General features: G+C 46.3%; 1 protein-coding gene across 2 annotated transcripts in view; it reads right to left on the reverse strand.

Moving 5' to 3' along the window:
- Positions 1-19,775, reverse strand: part of LOC121272114 (SH2 domain-containing adapter protein F-like) — a 204,501-nt gene that overhangs the window by 75,020 nt on the left and 109,706 nt on the right. The window lies entirely within an intron of this gene.

A 19,775-nucleotide genomic window follows, 5' to 3' on the forward strand; every position in this document is an offset into this window, starting at 1 on the left:
ACTGAGTCTCACTAAGCCCGTTTTTAAGGTTCAAACTGGCATTGACAATCCCTTGACAGTCTTCCCAAGGACTAAAACATCCCCCAGTTTCATGGCCATCATTCAGCTATTCTCGTTAAGGCGATTTATAACTTGGGGAGTCTAAAACACGGGGGCACAGTCTCAGGATAAGGGGCCGATCATTTAGGACTGAGATGAGGAGAAACTACTTCACTCCAAGGGTTGTGAATCTTTGGAATTCTCTACCCCAGAGGGTTGTGGATGCTCCATCATTGAATACGTTTAAGGCTGGGATAGACAAATTTTTAGTCTCTCAGGGAATTAAGGGGAGTGGGCAGAATCACAGCATTGCTATAGCACAGTGAGAGGCCATTCAGCCCGCCATGTTTGCACCAGCTCCCGGAATGAGCAACTCACCTAGTGCCATTCCCCCACCTTCTCCGTGTAACCCTGTACATTCTTCCTCTTCACATAATAATCCAATTCCCTCTTGAAAGCTCAATTGAACCTGCCTCCACCACACTCCCAGGCACCGCATTCCAGGTCCTAACCACTCGGTGGGTGAAAAAGCTTTGCTTCATGCCTCCATTGCTTCTTTTGTCAATTACCTTAAGCCCTTTCCCTCTGCTTCTCGATCCTTCCACCAACGGGAACAGTCTTTCTCTATCTACTCTGGCCAGGCTCCTCATGATTTTGAATATCTTTATCAAATCTCCTCTCTAAGGAAAACAGTGCCAACTGCTCCAATCTATCTAAGTAACTGAAGTTCCTCATCCCTGGAACCATTCTTGTGAATCTTTCGTTTGACCACACTCCCAAAGGAACCTTTCAGCTAAGGAGAGTTGGATTGCACTGGGTAACCATTAACAAGCAGGAAACTGGCCGATTTCACCTCTCCCTAAGCCCGAGGCTTGATGTAGTGTCCTCAGTGAGATCGACTAACTCCAGCCAGGGTGGCCTGGTCTGGGCCCCTCTTGGAGGGGCACCATACTCTCTACCTTGGGGTCCCAGTGAAACCCAACCTGGGTAAGAGATAGTGCCTCCTGGGGAAATAACATGGGGAAGAGGAGGGTAAAAAAATACCCTGAAAATGCGGAACATTCAAGAAAATCTTCAAAAATGGGCATATGGGAAGATGGGTATTTATGGGGAGACAGTGACATAGTGGTCGTGTCACTTGACAAGTAATCCAGACACACAAGCCAATGCTTGGGGGACATGGGTTCAAATCCCACCATGACAGCGGGTGAAATGTAAATTCGATTAATAAATCTGGAATTGAAAGCTAGTCTCAGTAAAGGTCATCATGAAACTATCATCAGGAGTTGAAGCCCAAGATCAGTCATGATCATACTGAATGGTGGAGCAGGTTCATTGGGATATATGGTGCACTCCTGCTTATGTCTCTTATGTCATTGTTCTCCTGACTTTGCCAAGTACAAAATGGTCACCATTGCTCCCCATGTAACAATGGCACTTCAAAGTAATTCATTAGGGACATTGATGTGGCATGATTAGCTGTGATATAAATGATTCCTTGGGAGAATAGCTGACCCCCATGCGATCCAGGCATATAAGACAGCACTGGACCTTACGCAACACCAGGTCTTGGTTTCAATCTGCAACTGGAGTAGAATTTAGCCTCAATCAGATCAGCAGTTAGGGTATGAACACAGCCTCAGCTACCAGGCATAGGGAGGAACATGGTGAATCTTACAGAGAGGTACGTGATTAGCACCAGACAAAGGACAGGATAAGATAGGATCTGGATATCCGATACTTTCAGAGTTAATAGTCTGCCAGCAAAGAATGGTACAGATCCAGCTACTGGGGAGTTAAAGGAGTTTGTAATCATTCCCAACATGGATGATGGTATCGATAGTTTAAGTTACATGTACCCATCAACACCAAACTTGGAGCAAATACCAACATTTCAGCCCCTGGGTAGTATGTCCTGAAATACTTAGCCAAGTTGGAGACTCATTATTCTTATTAATGTCTGCAGGTTTTGTCACTATGGGTTAGGATGAAGGAGCAGACACATTGTTAAACAAATGCCAATGTTTGCCATGTTTCCTCAGTCTTAACATCAGAATAAAATGGCAATCTTAGTCAAACAGGTCACAGTATGGCTGGAGTGAAAAGTAGAAAAATGGCACATGGGGGCAAGAGGGTCTAGTCCAATGAGGGACTGGAACACATTGCTAGGAGAGTGCAGAGGGAGTCCTGCTCTGTATCTAACCTCATGCTGTACCTGTCCTTGGAGTGTTTGATGGGGACAGTGTAGAGGGAGCTTTACTCTGTATCTAACCCCGTGCTATACCTGTCCTGGGAGTGTTTGATGGGGACAGTGTAGAGGGAGATTTACTCTGTATCTAACCCCATGCTGTACCTGTTCTGGGAGTGTTTGATGTGGACAATGTAGTGGGAGCTTTACTCTGTATCTAACCCCGTGCTGTACCTGTCCTGGGAGTGTTTGAGGGGGCGGTATAGAGGGAGCTTTACTCTGTATCTAACCCCGTGCTGTACCTGTCCTGGGAGTGTTTGATGGGGACAGTGTAGAGGGAGCTTTACTCTGTATCTAACCCCGTGCTGTACCGGTCCTGGGAGTGTTTGATGGGGACAGCGCAGAGAGCTTTCCTCTGTATCTAACCCTGTGCTGTACCTGTTCCTGTTTGATGCAGATACTGGTTCTAGAATTTGGAAAGTCTTTCCCCCTTTTTCCTAATCAGTGTAACATTCTTCAAAAAGCAAACAGCTGAATTATATCTCCATTAAATTATTGGTTTCTCAACCAACATAAAACCAAGAACAGGTGCGATTTGTTAATGCTTTAATTCTTCACACATTATTGTATTTGTGAGCAGATTCCCAGAACACTTGCAACAGATGTCAGCTTTCACACGACGTCATGTTGTAAATCTAACACAATGATGACAGAGTAATAAATAACATCGAAAGCTGTCAAACTAGGGAGGGCAGGGGTTGTGTGGGTGTGAGAGAGAGAGGGACAGAGAGACAGAGAGAGAGAAAGAGAGGGAGAATTTAGTGCACGCCTATCTTGAACTGCATATCATGGGTTGGACACCGTTGCTGACAAAGTGGGACTCCGATAGATTGTTAATGGTGGGAGTGTAACATTTCTGAACTGCAAAGGATTGTCCAGCGATACCATGACAAACCTGTCCTTCCAAACGTGACTGATATCTGGAGAAAGAGTTCGAAGGTGAACAGTAGGAGAGTCAGGTATTGTGTACCTGATGGTGGATCGGACCAACTTGAGGTGAGGGTTTAAGAGTGTGGTGTGTTAAAGCTTATTGGACTGCCATTATGGTTGTCACTTTGGATTGTTACAAGTGGGCTAAATAATCATACAGCATAGGAGGCCATTCAGCCCATCATGTCTGCACTGGCTCTGTGAACGAACTATCCATTTCATCATAGCTCTGCAAACATTTCCTTTCAAGTAGGGTTGTCAACTCTCCAGGATTGGCCTGGAGTCTCCAGGAATTGAAGATCAATCCCCAGGACACTGTTGTGTGCAACCCTGGAGAAAAATCATCGGGACATTAAAAAAGATGGCTGTTATGTCATTTTCTTTGAACATTTCTTGTTACCCAATGTAAAAATATTGGAAATGGGGGAGAAAATAAAAGCTGTTTGGTTGACAGTCGAGCATCATCCAATTGGGTAATGAGTCTTTTTGCTTTCCAATTGGCGCAGGAAGGCAGTCCACCACCAGGATGGATGTGTTGGCCGACTAACGGCTGGAGCGTGGGGGAAAGTCAGGGATGAAACCTCCAGGAATACATTTAATCACAGTTGGTAACCCTACTTTCAAGTATTTATCCAATTCCATTTTGAATGTTACTATTGAGTCTGCTTCCGCCGCTCATCATAACTCAATGGTTCTTAAGCCAATTACCTTAAAGCATCTTTGACCAGCAAAGCCATACAGGATCTGCCCCTGGCGCTTCATTGGATACACCACACCCATAGCCATCGCAGTCCTGCGCTCGACATGCTTAGCATAGGTGACCAAGTCCCCGGTGCCATTGTCGATGAAAACTTTCAGGACTCTGCGGCTCTCTTCATGTATAAGACGGGAGATGCCTTTGACACCCTCGACATGAGCCAGATGGCAAACAAACCGGCTTAGTAACACCCCGGGTATTATCACCAAGCACTTTGCAGTGCTGCTTGGCTCTGCCTTTGACAGTCCCTTGCCGCCCTTCCCTCTACCCGACTGGGTTCACAGTCACGGACAAACGAACCTCAAACCTGTGGCCTCTCGTTACTGACCCTGCCACAAGTGGAAAAGGTTTGTCCAACCCCTCCCCACCTTTGGAATCTACCGATTAAATCTTGACTTCCCTGCTTCAAGAAGCACAATCCCAGTTTCTTCAGTCTCTCTGTGTAGCTGAAGTCCCAGGTCCCCGGTACCAGCCACTGGTAAAGCAGCCACTCCAAGGCCTTGACTCCCTTCCTACAGATTGGGCACAATGCTCCAGCTCGGGCCTTAACCAGCGATTTATGCAGGTTTGCCAGGGCTTCCTGAGGTTTTGCACTCCAAGGGCGGGATTGTCCAGCCCTGCCAACAGTCAATGGATTTTTGGCTGGGACACCGAATCTCCCATGGCAAGTCCCATCAAGTAGGGAGCTGGAAAATCCCAGCTCAAGTCTCTATTTATAAAGTCAAGGATGTCGGTTATGTTTTATTTTGAAAACAGCTTTATCAGTGTGCCCTGCCACCTTTGAAAATTGTTTATGTGAATCCGCTAAGTCTCTGTTTCTTTAAAATTAGACCTTTCGGTCTCTTCTCATTCATCCTCCCAAAACAGGCCAGTGCCACACTGTACACAACATAAACTCTTAGCAATAACACAGGCCCCAATGCTTTAACAGAACCAGTGTAAAATCCGTTTCTATAGCAACTGCAGCAGGTTGACTGAAGCAAAATACTGCAGCTGTTGGAAATCTGAAGTAAAAAGTTCCAGTATTTTCTGTTTTCATTGAAGTTAGTTTTACTGTTAGGCACACACGCACACACACCAGGCCTAGCGCCAAGAAACAGAAATCTGGCACAAACATTCCCTTCTCCTCTATAGCTCGGAGAGGCACTGAGGCCAATCGGAGTGCCCCAAGGATGAACTGTCGGTCATTGTTGTACAATATCATTTGCAGACATTATGTGTTGGACAACATTCTCCTCCTGGTAACTTAATATCGACGCTGTTTAGACTGTCAGCTGGATTTAGTGAATTAAATGCAGTGATGCACCTTTATACAAAGTGAAGAGTTCCACTGCTTCTACCTTTTGTCTTTCCTGCTTTTTACCCACCACATTGGGGCCTGGGATAGCCAGGCCAAGGTACTCTCTACATCTGCATCCTTCTTACTGCACCACTGGTGATACATTCCACCCCCCCACCACCCCCCCACCTGCCCCCCACCACCACCTCCCTGATTGCCGGCCAACTCCACCCCTTCTAATTTCCAATATGTGTTGTCCCAGGGATTTGTACATTCAGCACAGCTCAGGTTCACAGAGTGGGGCCTGCGCAGTTTAGGCTGCACCTGGAACTCGGAGCACATTTCTGACGACTGATATTACTGTGACTTGTTGTTACACCCCAAACTGCAGCTGAGCTGAGGTTTCATGAAGTGTACAGCACAGAAACAGGCCATTTGGCCCAACTGGTCCATTCTAATGTTTATGCTCCTTAAAGAGCCACCCCCACTCTACTTCATCTCACCATCAGTATATCCGTCTATTCCTTTCTTCCTCATGTGTTTATCCAGCTTCCCCTTAAACATATCTGTACTATTCACCCCACTCACCCTCTCTGGTAACAGGTCCCACATTCTCACCACTCTCTGGGTTAGGAAGTTTCTTCTGAATTTCATGCTGAATTTATTAGTGACTGTACAAAGAGCAGGAGTAGGCCACTCAGCCCCTCAAGCCTGCTCTGTCATTCAGTAAGATCACGGCTGATCTGATTGCAACCTCAACCCCACATTCCTATCTACCCCCGATAACCTTTCACCCCCTTGCTTATCAAGAAACTATCTACCTCTGTCTTAAAAATATTCAAATACTTTGCTTCCACTGCCTTTTGAGGAAGAGAGTTCCAAGGACTCACTCCCCTCTGAGAAAAAAAAATTTCTCTTCATCTCTGTCTCAAATGGGCGGCCCCTTATTTTTAAACAGTGACCCCTGGTTCCAGATTCTAAGCTATCTTCCATTTATGGAGCTAGTTCTGGTGCCACACCCACATACCCTGCAAGCGGAAACATATTTTCTGTGTCAGTTGTATCAAACTCCCATAAGTGGAAATATCTTCTCTACATTTGTGATCTCCTTCATTATTTAAAGACATCCATTCAGGTCATTCCTTAACCTTCACTCGTCCAGAGAGAAGAGGTTTGTCACAATGAAGCTATAGAGATTCCCAACTTTCTATCACTTATAGAAAGGGAGATTGGAATTTTTTTCACATCTTGTGGTGATAGTATGACTGACTGTAGGTAGATGTTGATTCTCTTTACTAACAAATCTGATTGCCACATTGTTTTGACACAGTTTACATGGTTAATACAGTGGTGCAGAGCCAATCTCCCCCACATAGTTTCACCAGTTAACCTGCTTTCAGTTGGCAGAGGAATTTACATTGACCAGGATCCCAAGAGAGCTCCCCTGGTCAGCTTGGAATTACTGCCATGGCATCTCTTATATCCACCTGAGAGGGCTCAGTTCAAAGTCTCATCTGAAAGACAGTGCCTCCGACAGTGCAGCACTCTCTCAGTACTGACCCTCCGACAGTGCAGCACTCTCACAGTACTGACCCTCCAACAGTGCAGCACTCCCTCAGTACTGACCCTCCAACAATGCAGCACTCACTCAGTACTGACCCTCCGACAGTGCAGCACTCTCACAGTACTGACCCTCCAACAGTGCAGCACTCCCTCAGTACTGACCCTCCGACAGTGCAGCACTCCCACAGTACTGACCCTCTGACAGTGCAGCACTCCCACAGTACTGACCCTCCGACAGTGCAGTGCTCTCTCAGTACTGACCCTCCGACAGTGCAGCAATAGGTCAACATGTTGTGAGAAGACAAGACTGTGAATGGGGGCCCATACAAATTGGAATGGTAAATTGGCTCAGGAATGGCAGGTGAATCACAGGCTGTAATACAGACACATTTGCACCGCTGGGGGGAAAGCGCAGGGGGTGTGGGTCTAATTGCATAGATCTTTCAAAGAGCTGACACAGGAACAATGATATGAATGGTCTCCTTCTAAACAGTATGGTTCTCTGATTCCTGACACCCGATATCATCGATTGGGCTTCTTTCCAAGTTCTGGCACAGACAGCCATTGTACGTCACAACTTATTTCTCGATTATAAACTTGGACTAACAACCCGCAGGCGAGATTCCCGAATTAATCCAGAGCTTAACGACCTGCACAATTAGAAGAAAATGGACAGCACCAGGAGTTCCTGCAACTTATCTTTTGACGGGGGCAGGTCATCTGAGAGTAGTAACCCTCTCAATGTTAGTGGCCCCTACCTTCATTCCCTGCAAGGGACCTTAGCCAACATTCCCCCAGTAAAGTTCTTCCCACGTTTCAGTTTGGCTCAGTTTTAGACAATGATGAGCTGTGGTTTGCCAGGCTGTCTCTCCTCAGGGTTACACGATCCTAATGAATTACTTCAACAAATAGGAAAAATGTGCTACTTAAAACACCAGCCATAACTCCGTGAGCAGCCTGCTATAATTGTATCAATAGAATGCATTTTACTGCACAAGGGATTAATTAGTCTGCCTCAGCAGGAATTTACTGAGAGCTCACAGTTAACATCACAGAAACCGTGGATTTCTGCAGTCCGGCGTCTCCTTTTGAAACTGCAGTAATCTTGTGGAACCTGAGTATACGACCAAGAGAAAGCCATTCAGCCCCTTGAGTCTGATCCACCATTCAATTAGATCATGGCTTGTCAAATCCCTTTGCCCACCTTCCGTACGAACACACAAACATATGAAATAGGAGCAGAAGTAGGCCATTCGGCCCCTCGAGCCTGCTCCGCCATGGCTGATCATTTGTGTTCCGAGTTCTACGTTCCCATCTACCCCCAATAACATTTGATGCCCTTGCCTAACAAGAATCTATCGACCTCTGCCTTGGTTCAGCAGCTCTTGATATCCTCACCCAACAAAAATCTATTGCTCCCCCGCCTGAAGTTCTCAACTGACCCGCAGGCTCATGGTCTGGACGAGACGGTCACTAATAAATCCAACAGCAATTCAGGAGAGGGTAGCTTGGATATGGAACTCACTCTTTCGTCGTGTGGCTGGGGGTTTTGGGGGTTGTCTAATAGCCCAATGTACGCTGCTCAAGTCAGTAGTTTCTTAGAAACATTACTCATTATTTACAGTAAGTAGTTACACATTTGGAACTCTACATGAGGTTGGAGCTTCTCCTCCTTTCAGATCTCTCTTGCTCCTCAGTCATGTGATCTGGAGTCATCATTACATTAGCATCATGGATACTTCTGATGTTAACCCTTTACTCTACACTCACTACCTCAAACGGTAGTTGAGACAAATATCGTAAATACGTTAAAGGAGAAGCAGGTGAAGGAGAAATCAACAGAAGGATATGGTGATAGGGTGAGATGAGGGAGGCCCGCGTGGAGTAGAAACACCAACAGACTGACTGGGCCGGATGGCCTGTTTCCATGCTGTACGCTGGATGTAAAGGGAAAGGCAGCCTGACAATTGGACCAGAAGATCTCAGGTTCAATTCCTGGTCTGTGGTCAAGTTAGTCGTTGATCACTGGCTCCTGATCCACTCTGGCCTCATGCCATAGACTGATTGCTAATCCCTGATTCTCTCTGGTCTCGTGCCATTGGCTGATCCCCAATTCACTCCGGTCTCATGCCATTGGCTATTCACTGATCTCTGATTCTCTCTGGTCTCGTGCCATTGGCTACTCACTGATCTCTTATTCTCTCTGGTCTCATGCCATTGGGCGATCCCCAATTCTCTCTGGTCTCGTGCCATTGTCTGTTTGCTGATCCCCGATTCTTTCTGGTCTTGTGCCATTGGCCGATCCCCGATTCTCTCCGGTCTCGTGCCATTGGCTATTCGCTGATCCCTGATTCTCTAGTCTTGCGCCACTGGCTGGCCGCCGGTCCCTGATTCTCTCTGGCCTCATGCCATTGGCTGATTTGCCGATCCCCGATTCTTTCTGGTCTCGTGCCATTGGCCGATCCCCGATTCTCTCCGGTCTCGTGCCATTGGCAGCATTCCCAGTGTGAAACTTGGCCAATCCAATCATGGGCAGGGACAGTCCTATGAAAAGAGAAACAGCTTTTTCCTGGCTCTGGATTGGTCAACTGCTATTTGCATGGGACTCTGGGACCTCTGGGGTGGGGGTGAGGGAGGGGGTTGTTCGGCAGTTGCCAGGAGTCCAGTGCAAACTACTTTTGAGATGGAATCTTACATCACAACAGTGATGACACTGGATGTAAAACATTCTTGGATATCCTGAGGTTGTACGAGGCATTATCAAAATGCAAACCTTTCTTTTCAAAAACCCAAGCAAATGCAACTTTAGCCAATCGTGGCTGAGGGGACACTTGGCCTCAGTACCCTCAATCTAGGGAAGGAAGGGAGTGTAAATGGTCAAGAATTGTTACTCCTGATCACTCCTCAAGTGAGGACAGGTTTGCAGGGAGCCCTGTGAGTTGAATAGTGCAGACGCACTCAATCCCCAGGCTCTCGTATGGGAAATGGCACTGAGGATAAGGGTATCTGTCACCTGTAGGACCGTACCTCAGTAAGAGTCGTCTCCAGAGAGGTGGTGGGAGGGGTCGGGAGGGGGAGAAAACCTCGGGGAACAAAACAGCACAGTTGCACAGTCAACAAATTCCAATGTATGGCCTTATAATTGACAATGTGTAGAATGATTCACAGCTCCTGTAAAACACAGCTTGTGTTATCTAATCTATAAACAGACTGTAATGCCTCGAACATAATCAATAGAAATCCAATAACTTCTACACTGATGATACAATTGTTGCTTATAATTGGCTGTGATCAATATTTGTCAGTTTGGCTCCTTTGGTAGCACACTGATCTCTGGGTTAGGACGTGAGGGGCTGGCTCACGGCAGGAGTTCAAGCACGTGGCCAGTCACTTTAGCTCCAAAATTATTCCCCAATCAACAAATGTTTTACCTTCTCCCTAAGAAGTCACATACAAGAAACCACCACCTAGCTCACCGCTGAAGGGTTCAAATGTCAAGTGACATTTTTGTTAACATAGAAGGAGATGCAGGGCGGGGGAGGAGGGGGGGGGTGTGGTTAGCGAGAATGAAAGGCAAGACAGTGAGGTGTGCAGTTAGGCACTGAGAATGAATGGGTCACATGTGGGAAGACAGAAGGGACAAAGCCAATTTCGTCCATAAGCAATTTATATATAAACTGATTATGCTACAGCCTGCGCAGAGAGGGAGGGAGGTTGAGACAGAATCAGAAAGGGTACAGCCACAAAGGGAGAGCTGAGAAACCGAGGCTTTTTCAAATAAGCTGAGAGAATAAGCAACGATCTGCATAAAGCAGTAAATAGTGATGGGTTGTTTCCACTGATGGGAAAGCAAGGTGAGAACTAATATCTTTTACACTAATACCTTTTACACAGGGGACAGGTCGTGTAGAATTCTCCGTCACAAACTCTCATTGAAAAGTCTGTAAAATTATTAAGGGAATTAGATCTTTGCTTGACAGTCTGGATCTTTCTGTGCACTTTCTACGGGACAGTGACAAGGTGGGGGGAATAACATTTTGAAGTACAGGGAGAGAAAAAAGAGATAGAAAGAGAGGAGGAAATTCATGACAGATTTAAAAAGTGACAGACCGATGACAAAGGGACACATTTAAAATTAGAGCTAAGCCACTCAGGAGAGAAATCTGCAAATGCTCCTTCACATAAAGAGTAGTGCAAGTCCGCAACTCTCTCCCCCAAAGATTTACAGGGCCACAAGGAAAGTATAGGACATGTAGCTCTACCCTACAGGCAGGGCAGATGTCCTTCTGTGCTGTAAAATTCTATGGTTCTAAAAAATTGTCGATGCTGCAGGACAATTGATATTTCAAAGACACTTCCACTGGTTTCTGCTGGTTAAGAGTATTCAGGAATGTGGAGAAAAGGTAGGGAAATGGATTTGGGTACAGATCAGTCATGATCTCACTGAATGGCAGAGCAGGCTCGAGGGACTGAATGGCCTCCTGTTCCTGTGAACCTACAAGCAGTGTGACTCACAGGAAGACAGAGTTTCATTGATTCAGTGTGTTTGAGTGTCGAACATGCCCTGTGCCACTCCAGAGGGTCAGAGTTCTCAATGTCTATGCTCTGCTCTGGAGGTGAAGCAATCTATGTGTAATAAAAGAAAAAACAGTTATTTCAGGTTGGGTTTTTCCTGACCGAGAGCCAGAAATTCAGGAGTGTTTCCATCAGTGTTGTGATGTGGCTGTCAATTTGCACACAACAAGCTCCCACAAATAGGAGTGGGGGGTGCTGGGTGGTGGTGGTGGTGTGTTGGAGGTGGGGGGTGTGGGGGAGGTCCTGGCTGATATTTAACCCTCAACCAAAAATCACTGAAACTGATTATCTGGTTAATATCACAGGACGGTTTTTGTGCCCTCAGCCCTGACCCTTCTTTTTCTCCATTTCACAAGGCATTTAGAGATGAGAGAGACCATTCAGCCCATCCATCCATAAGGGGCTATTACGGCATCAAACTGGCTTTATCCTCCACTGTTCTGCCTGGGAGCCAGTTTCATTCTTATTATTCCCTCCCTCCCCACCACCCACCATCCACCAACCCACCCCCTGGTGCCCCCTCCCATCCCAACACCCCTGGTGCACCCCTCCACAACCCCCTGGTGCCCCCCAACCCCGGTGCCCCCATTTAAAGATGTGTTATTAATGTAAAGGGTGCTACACAATTGAACTATTAATGGAGGAGCAGGCAGCTGGAATAGAATAAAAACATAGCATCCGGTTCTCCTTTTATTTAGATCCATTAACACATGGCAAATGTCCAGCACTGCCTCTCTGTCTGCCCTCACTCCTCAAAAACCACATTCTAAAATCAAAAGTGCACAACAGCACTTATGGAAAGGTTGACTTCATAGCTTCCAAAACCACACCAGAAATTGCCTTTGAACACTGCGCTGTCAGCTGATCACAGGAAGGATGTCCAAACCCTTGAGAAAAGCAATAACTGTGATTCTGGGACATCAGACTCGGAGGTTCTGAGGGGAAGCTTAAGGAAATTGCCTTTGCTTCGCTCGCAAGGGAGTCTTTTTACCCAATTCAATTGAAATTTTTGGCAATTATAAAACTTTTGGAGACCCAAAGGGAAGCTGACAAATGCAACCCAGACAAACTGTTCGCTGTGTGGGAGGGTTTCAAATGCCGGAGAGAGACAAGTTACAATCACAGAGTGCAGGGGGTGGTGTGATGGGAGGGGGTTGGAATTTGTAAATACTCAACAAAAACCAAGTGGAGGAATCGGACAAGGACCTCGAAGCCGGGATTGTTCTCTTTCGAGGAGAGAGAGTTAACGGGAGGTTTAATGGAGGTGTTCAAAATCATGAAGGGTTTTAATAAAGTCAATAAGTTTCCAGTGGAGAAATTTGAGTAACCAGGGGACACAGATTTAAAGCAACTGGGGGGGGAATATGAAGCAGCAGATTGTGATCTGGAAGTATTGCCCCAAGGAGCAGATTCAATAGTGTCTTTTAAAATTAGAATTAGATAAATACTTGAAAAGGAAGGAATTGCAGGGCTATGTCGAAAGAGTTGGGGAGTGGGACTAACTGGATAGCTCTTTCAAAGAGCTGATCCAGGCATGATGGGCCGAATGGTCTCCTGTGTTGCACTTTTCTATGATTCTTTGACTATAAATGGGCTCAGGAGACAAGGGTGAAGGGATTGAATGAAAAAGGAGGTGAGAAAGTTAGGATTTGTCTGAAGGGGACTCTACCTGTTTCTGAGAACAATACCTCCGAACCAATTACCAGCCACGACAACCTGCCCCCTTTCTCCACCGCACGGAAATCACCAATTACATTGCAGTCCTGCCTTGCTGTTTAAACTGGTGAAGGTGCACACACTGCCTCGTGAGATTACCTCGTTCTTCTTTTCGCAAAATTTTTCATTTTTCTTTTTACGAAACTTGAGGCCTGCGGGGGCAGCTCATCATCCTCGAGTGGTGAGGTTGATTCTGACAACCTTTAGATATCAGTGAATCATTCCTTAATGGGGCAAGGCAGCAGCCCACCCAGGCAACAGCCTCTTTCAGTCTCGTCAATTGCCCAGAAGGTGCCCTGAGCAGCACTGTATTCTAAGAATAATCTTGTTGCTCTCCTGCAGTCAATACTGGCTGATTGATTTTGACTTTGCTTTCTCATGCCTCAATCTTGTTGTCCTGTCATATTGGCTCGGACCTGCAGGTTTCCCAATAAGATATAAATTAACATGTACGTTATTTCTGACAACGTACAACAGTCTGAACATTGTCAACCCTGGCCTTGGGTTGACAGACTGCCAGAACCCAACTATAATTCAGACTCACCAACTTTCAGACTCATCGTCTTTCTCCTGAGGACGCTAGAATAGAATTGGTTGAGGGGTAGCTTGATTGAACTTGTTAGGGTTTTCAAAGGAATTGGTGAGAGAAAGAGAGAGAGAGATAGAGAGAAAAAGAGAGAGGGAGAGAGAAAAAGAGAGAGAGCACTTTTTTCCTGCTGGTGGGAGATAAGGGGACAGAACAAATAATCAGAGCTAGATCTTCTAGGAGAAAAGTTAGGAAACACTTCTTCACTCACTCAAAGGATGTTAGGAGTGTGGAACTCTCTCCCACAGAGAAGTTAGTTCAGTTCATAATTCTAAATCCAAGATCTAAAGATTTTTTGCCAGCCAAATATGTTAAGGGATATGGGGCCAAAGTGGATGGAAGGAGTTAAGATACAGATCAACTATGATCTCATCGAATGAGAGAACAGGTTCGAGGGACCAAATGGCCTCCTCCTGTTCCTTTGACTTCTTGCAGGGGATTCCACAAGGTGCCACTCTCCTCTGGTAACCTTCCTTCACCTTGATGCTGAGCACCATTGAGCTATTTACATGGGGAGAAATCACAGTCAAGCCAAAATCTGGTCCTCCCCCATCACGTTCATGCACATGTGCAATCTCCACTGGTGAGGGCGGAGGGTCCACAGGAGGGTGGGACTGGTTATTCTACCCACTTGCCTAGCCCAAGGCCACTGTGGCTGCATGTAGTCTCACAAATTGTCGCAACCAGTTCATGTAGCACAGACCAATGATCTTGGGCTGCCATCTTCTCCTGGTCCTGTACCTTTTACCTTTCTGCATTAGACCAGGAGTTCGAAGCCGCGTCAATTACTTCTCAAGATCGTATGGTAATTAATGACTTTATAAACACCCCTTTTGTCTTGCAATTACTTCTTCTGGAATTTTAAACTAACCATTCACTTAGTCCAAACTGTCCAAAGCCTTTCATTATGGACAGAGCCTGTTGATTTTCTGTCTTTATTTCAGATTGCCAGTATCTGCAGTATTTCCTTTCTAGTTGTTTTTTCCAACTGTTTATATCTCTGACCTTTGCTCATCCATCCATTTGCCAGAGAAACAGTTTCTTCTCTACTTGTTCTTGCAGTTGAAGATGTCTCCATTAGGTCTCCTGTTAAATTTCTCTGCTCTTAGGGAGAATTCCCCCCAAACCCCTCCAACCTCTCCAAATAACCGAAGGCCCTCAATCCTGTTTCCTTTCTGGTAAACATCCTCTGGACCCTCTCTCGGGCCTTGCCATCCAATTGGCATTGTTCATGGGCGAAACAGGAAGGACAAGTGCCACAAGGCGACTGGGTAGGGCGGCCAAGAAGAATCATCCAGTTGGTGTAGAGTCTCTGCGTCACGAGGATGGACATGTCAGACAGCCAATGGGATTCGATGTTGCTTGGGGGTGGGACATCATGTGATGAAACTTCTTGGAAACCATCCAACCAAAATTAGTAATCCGGCTACTCGGGCCTTTCAGAATTTCCCAAGGTGAGATACATTTTCTTTTATGTATAGACCTTGCTGTTTTCTTACAACACAACAGCGACTGTAGCTCCTGGTTTGCTGGCTGATATTTATCCCTCAACCAACATCAGTTAAACAGATGAACAACTCATTACCAAATTCCTGGTTTTTGTGAGCTTGTGCCACATTTCCTACTTCACAACAGTGGCTAAAAGGGAAAAACACTTGCGTTTATATAGCGCTTTTCATGACCACCGGTCATCTCAAAGGAGTTTAAAGCCAATGAAGTACTGAAGTGTAGTCACTGGTGTCATGTAGGGGACAGGACAATTAGCACACAGCAAGATCCTGCAAACAGCAATGTGATAATTACCAGATAGTCTGTTTTTTGTGCTACTGATTGAGGGATAAACATTGTTCGGGACGCCCTTCTTTGAAATGGCGCCATGAGATCTTTTACATCCACCTGTGAGGGCAGACGAGCCATAGTTTAACGACCCATCCAAAAGATGGCACCGCTGACAGTGCAGCACTCCCTCAGTTTTCTACCGGGTAGGTCGGCCAAGATTTTTATGCTCAAGTGGGGCTTGAACACAGAGGCGAGAGTGCTACCCACTGAGCCCTGGCTGGACTCGACAACACTTCAGAAAATACTTCATTTTCTATAAAGTGCTTTGAGATCTCCTGAGGTCATGAAAGGTGCTATATAAATGCAAGTTCTTCTTTTCTCTCTTCAGCTGCCTGGACCCTAAGTTCTGAAATTCCCTCCCTGAACCTCTCTGTGACTCTCCTTCTTGGAATAATCCCTTGAAACCCACTGTGCATCACTTGGGCCCTGTTTTTATTTCATATGGTGAATGGTTCAGGCCTGGAAGTGTGGGGCAGGCAGGTTCAATCGAGGCATTCAAGAGGGCACTGGATGATTATTTAAATAGACACAATGTGCAAGGGCACAGGACAAAGGCAGAGCAATGGCACTAGGTCAGAATGCTCATTCAGAGAGCTAGTACAGACACGACAAACCGAATGGGCTCCTTCTGCACCATAACAATTCTGTGATTCTGGCTTTAATCACTCTACCATTGGTGGCTGTGTCTTCAGCTGTCTAGGTCCTAAACTCTGTAATTCCCTCCATAAACCTTGTTACCTCTTTCTCCCTCCTTAAGACATTCCTTAAAACCTATCTCCATGCTCCTGTGAAGTGTTCCTTTAGTGGGGGGTTTAGCTATGTTAAAGGTGCTATATAAATGCAAGCTGTTGTTGTATTTAAGGGGGTAGTAGGTGACTCATCGATAGCAGCCAGGCTGAACATTTCATCATTGCTGTTCAGGAGGCCAGGAGCCTGTTTATGTTGGACCCGTGATCAGTGCGTCACACCAGTATTTCCTTCCATGTCAGTGCAGTAACAGCCTAGGCCTGCAGGCCTCTCTTTCCACCACACTTACACTCATTGTTCCCTCATTATGGAGCGACAGTGAAAGACGTCAACAACTTTTGACCAATGGGGTCAACAGGTCAACGTAAGCAAGCTTGTTAACAAAAAACTATATTGTTTCCCCTTCCTGTTTTTCCGAGATCTGTCAGCGCCCCTTTGTAGTGAATCATACAATCATAGAGTGGTTACAGCACAGAGCAAGGCCATTCGGCCCATGGTGGCAATGCCAGCTCTCTGCAAGAGCGACTCACCTAGTCCCACTCCACCCATCCCGCCCCACCCCACTGTCTTTTATCCATACGGTTACCAACCCTCCAGGATTGGCCTGGAGTCTCCAGGGATTGAAGATCAATCTCCAGGACACTGGCGTGTGCAACCCTGGAGAAAAATCATTGGGACATTGAAAAATATCTTTTTCTTGTCATTTTCTTTGAAAATTTCTCTTTATCAGTAAAAATATTGAAAATGGGGGAAAAAAGGTTGTTTGGCTGACAGTCAGGCATCATCCAATTGGGTCATGAGGCCTTTTGCTTTCCAATTGGCAGGGGAAGGCAGTCCGTCACAAGGATTGATGTGTTGACCAACCAATGGCTGGAATGTGGGGGCAAATCATGTGATGGAACCTCCAGGAAAACATTTAATCATAAGTGGCAACCCTCGTGGCCCAGCAGATAGTTTTACTATGGATGCTACCCAATTCCCTTTTGAAAGCCTCAGGTGAATCTGTCTCCACCACACTCTCAGGCAGCGTATTCCAGATCCTAATCACACGCTGCGTGAGAAAGCTTTTCCTCATTTTGCCAACGCTTCTTTTGCCAATCAGTGCCCTCTAGTTCTCATCCTTTCTGCCAACAGGAGCAGTCTCACCCTATCCACTCTATCCAAACAACTGTCAATTTTGAACAGCTCTATCAAATCATCTCTTAATCTTCTCTTCCCCTAAGAGAACAGCACCAGCTTCTCCAGTCAATCCTTGTCGCTGAAGTTCCTCATCCCTGGAACTATCTGCCTGAACTTCTCCTGTGCCCTCTGTACCTGCTCATAGCCACATCTGATTCTCAGTCTGTTATGGATTTTTTTATCTTTGGACGTGGACATTGCTGGTATTTATTGCCCATCCCTAATTTTTTTAATTCATTCATGGGATGTGGGTGTCGCTGGCTTGGCCAGCATTTATTACCCATCCCTAATTGCCCTTATTTAGAGGGCATTTAAGAGTAAACCACATTGCTGTGGGTCTGGAGTCACACATAGGCCAGGCCAGATAAGGATGGCCGATTTTCTTCCCTAAAGGGCATTAGTGAAGCTGATGGGTTTTTACAACAATCGACAATGGCTTCATGGTCATCATTGGACTTTTAATTCCAGATTTTTATTGAACTCAAATTCCACCATCTGCCGTGACGGGATTCGAACCCCAGTTCCCAGAACATTACCCTGGGTCTCCGGATCACTAGTCCAGTGACGAAAGCACTATTGCCTCCGCCCACTCAGTTATTGACACAGCCGAGTGGCTCGCTGGATCACTAGTCCAAAGGTCCAATCATGTTGACTGGGTAAGGACAGCAGGGTTCCTTCCCTAAAAAGGACATTAATGAACCAATTGGGTTTTTATGACAATCAGACAGCTCCAGAGTCACTTTTCCAAAGACCAGTTTTTCATTTCCAGATTTAAAAAAAAACAAATTCAGATTCTCAAACACACACGGTGGGATTTGAACTCCCTGCTCTCTGGATTACCAATGCAATGACACAATCACTACACTCCCATACCCCGAGTTAGCCTACTCCAGCTGAAGCAGCAGAAGGGGCTGCAGTCAGACTCAGTGCCTCTGCCAGTGTGATGGGGGATTTGTGGTGTGGAGAGTCAGCCTCAGATTCCTGCTCCACAAAGGTATCTATCGCTGATGACAGAGTAGATTTATGACTGTAATATTAGTGTCTATGATGCCTCAGTGTCACAACGAGCGAGCTGAAAACTAGCGGAGCCCAGGGAGACTGGATCAGCCAGCAGCTAAAGGGTTAATAGCCAAGATGGCTGAGGGCCCCCGAGGGAGCTCTATCTAGATCGAACGTCTCAGGTCGAATGTCAAGGTCAAAGGTGAGGGAGAACGAAAGTGGGCATGGGGCTGGGCTGGTGGGGTGGGGAAGTCGGAGGAGCAGTGGGACAGTTCAGTGAATGCCACCCCATGCCCCATGACAGAACACATCAAGGGGCTTCTGATGGGAACTGACTATTGCAGCTCTCACATCTGTACTGAGTTGGATATTCTGAGCTGTTATGGGTGACATTTGTCACAGCACCCCTGCATTGGGAAGGACTAGCAAGAAAGTTTCAAATTTTTCCACTCTGACCTCAAACTAGGAACACCCCTTCCCTGCATTGCACACCCCACCACCCCCCCCACCACCACCCTATAACTAGAGGTATCTGTGGGCGAGACGGCTATGATGCCCTTTATAATTGCATAATACAAGCTGACCCTCCCAATGCAGTACCGGGGGAGTGCTACAGGGTCGGAGGTGTTGTCTTCTGGAAGAGTCACTAAGCCGAGGACATGCCCGTTCTCTCAGGTAGACTTTAAGATCCCGTAGCCATTATTCAAGGAGGAGCAGGGGGGCTCTTCCTGGTGCCCTGACCAATATTTATCCTTCAACCAATGCCATTAACTATCTGTTCATTCAACTCACTGCTGCCTGTGGGATCTTGCTTTGTACAAGTTGGCTGATGTGTTTGGCAACATTACAAAAGTGACCACGCGTCGAAAAGGACTTAATCGGTTCTAAAGCGCTTTGGGATGTCTTGAGGTCATGAAAGGTGCAATATGAATGCGAGCTCTTTTCTTCCTTGGCTTTTGTAGTCTCTTAAACTGCTGACAATCAGTGTCTAAAGCTTCTGAGAAGATTAGGCACTTGGACTGAGCACAATAGGGTTTCCCTCAGATCACAGCAGAGCCCCAAATGACAGGCAGCCTGTCAAAAACAGAAGTGAGAAAGGAATATTATTTTTATTCCTTCATGGCTGGGCCAGCATTTATTGCCCATCCCTAATTTCTCCCAAGGTGGTGGTGGTGAGCTGCCTTCTTGAATCGCTGCAGTCCATGTGGTGTAGGTACACCCACAGTGCTGTTAGGGAGGGAGTTCCAGGATTTTGACCCAGCGACAGTGAGGGAACGGCCGATATATTTCCAAGTCAGGATGGTGAGTGACAAGGACG

The sequence above is a fragment of the Carcharodon carcharias genome, chromosome 32 (assembly GCF_017639515.1).
Source record: "Carcharodon carcharias isolate sCarCar2 chromosome 32, sCarCar2.pri, whole genome shotgun sequence".
Classification (NCBI taxonomy): domain Eukaryota; kingdom Metazoa; phylum Chordata; class Chondrichthyes; order Lamniformes; family Lamnidae; genus Carcharodon; species Carcharodon carcharias.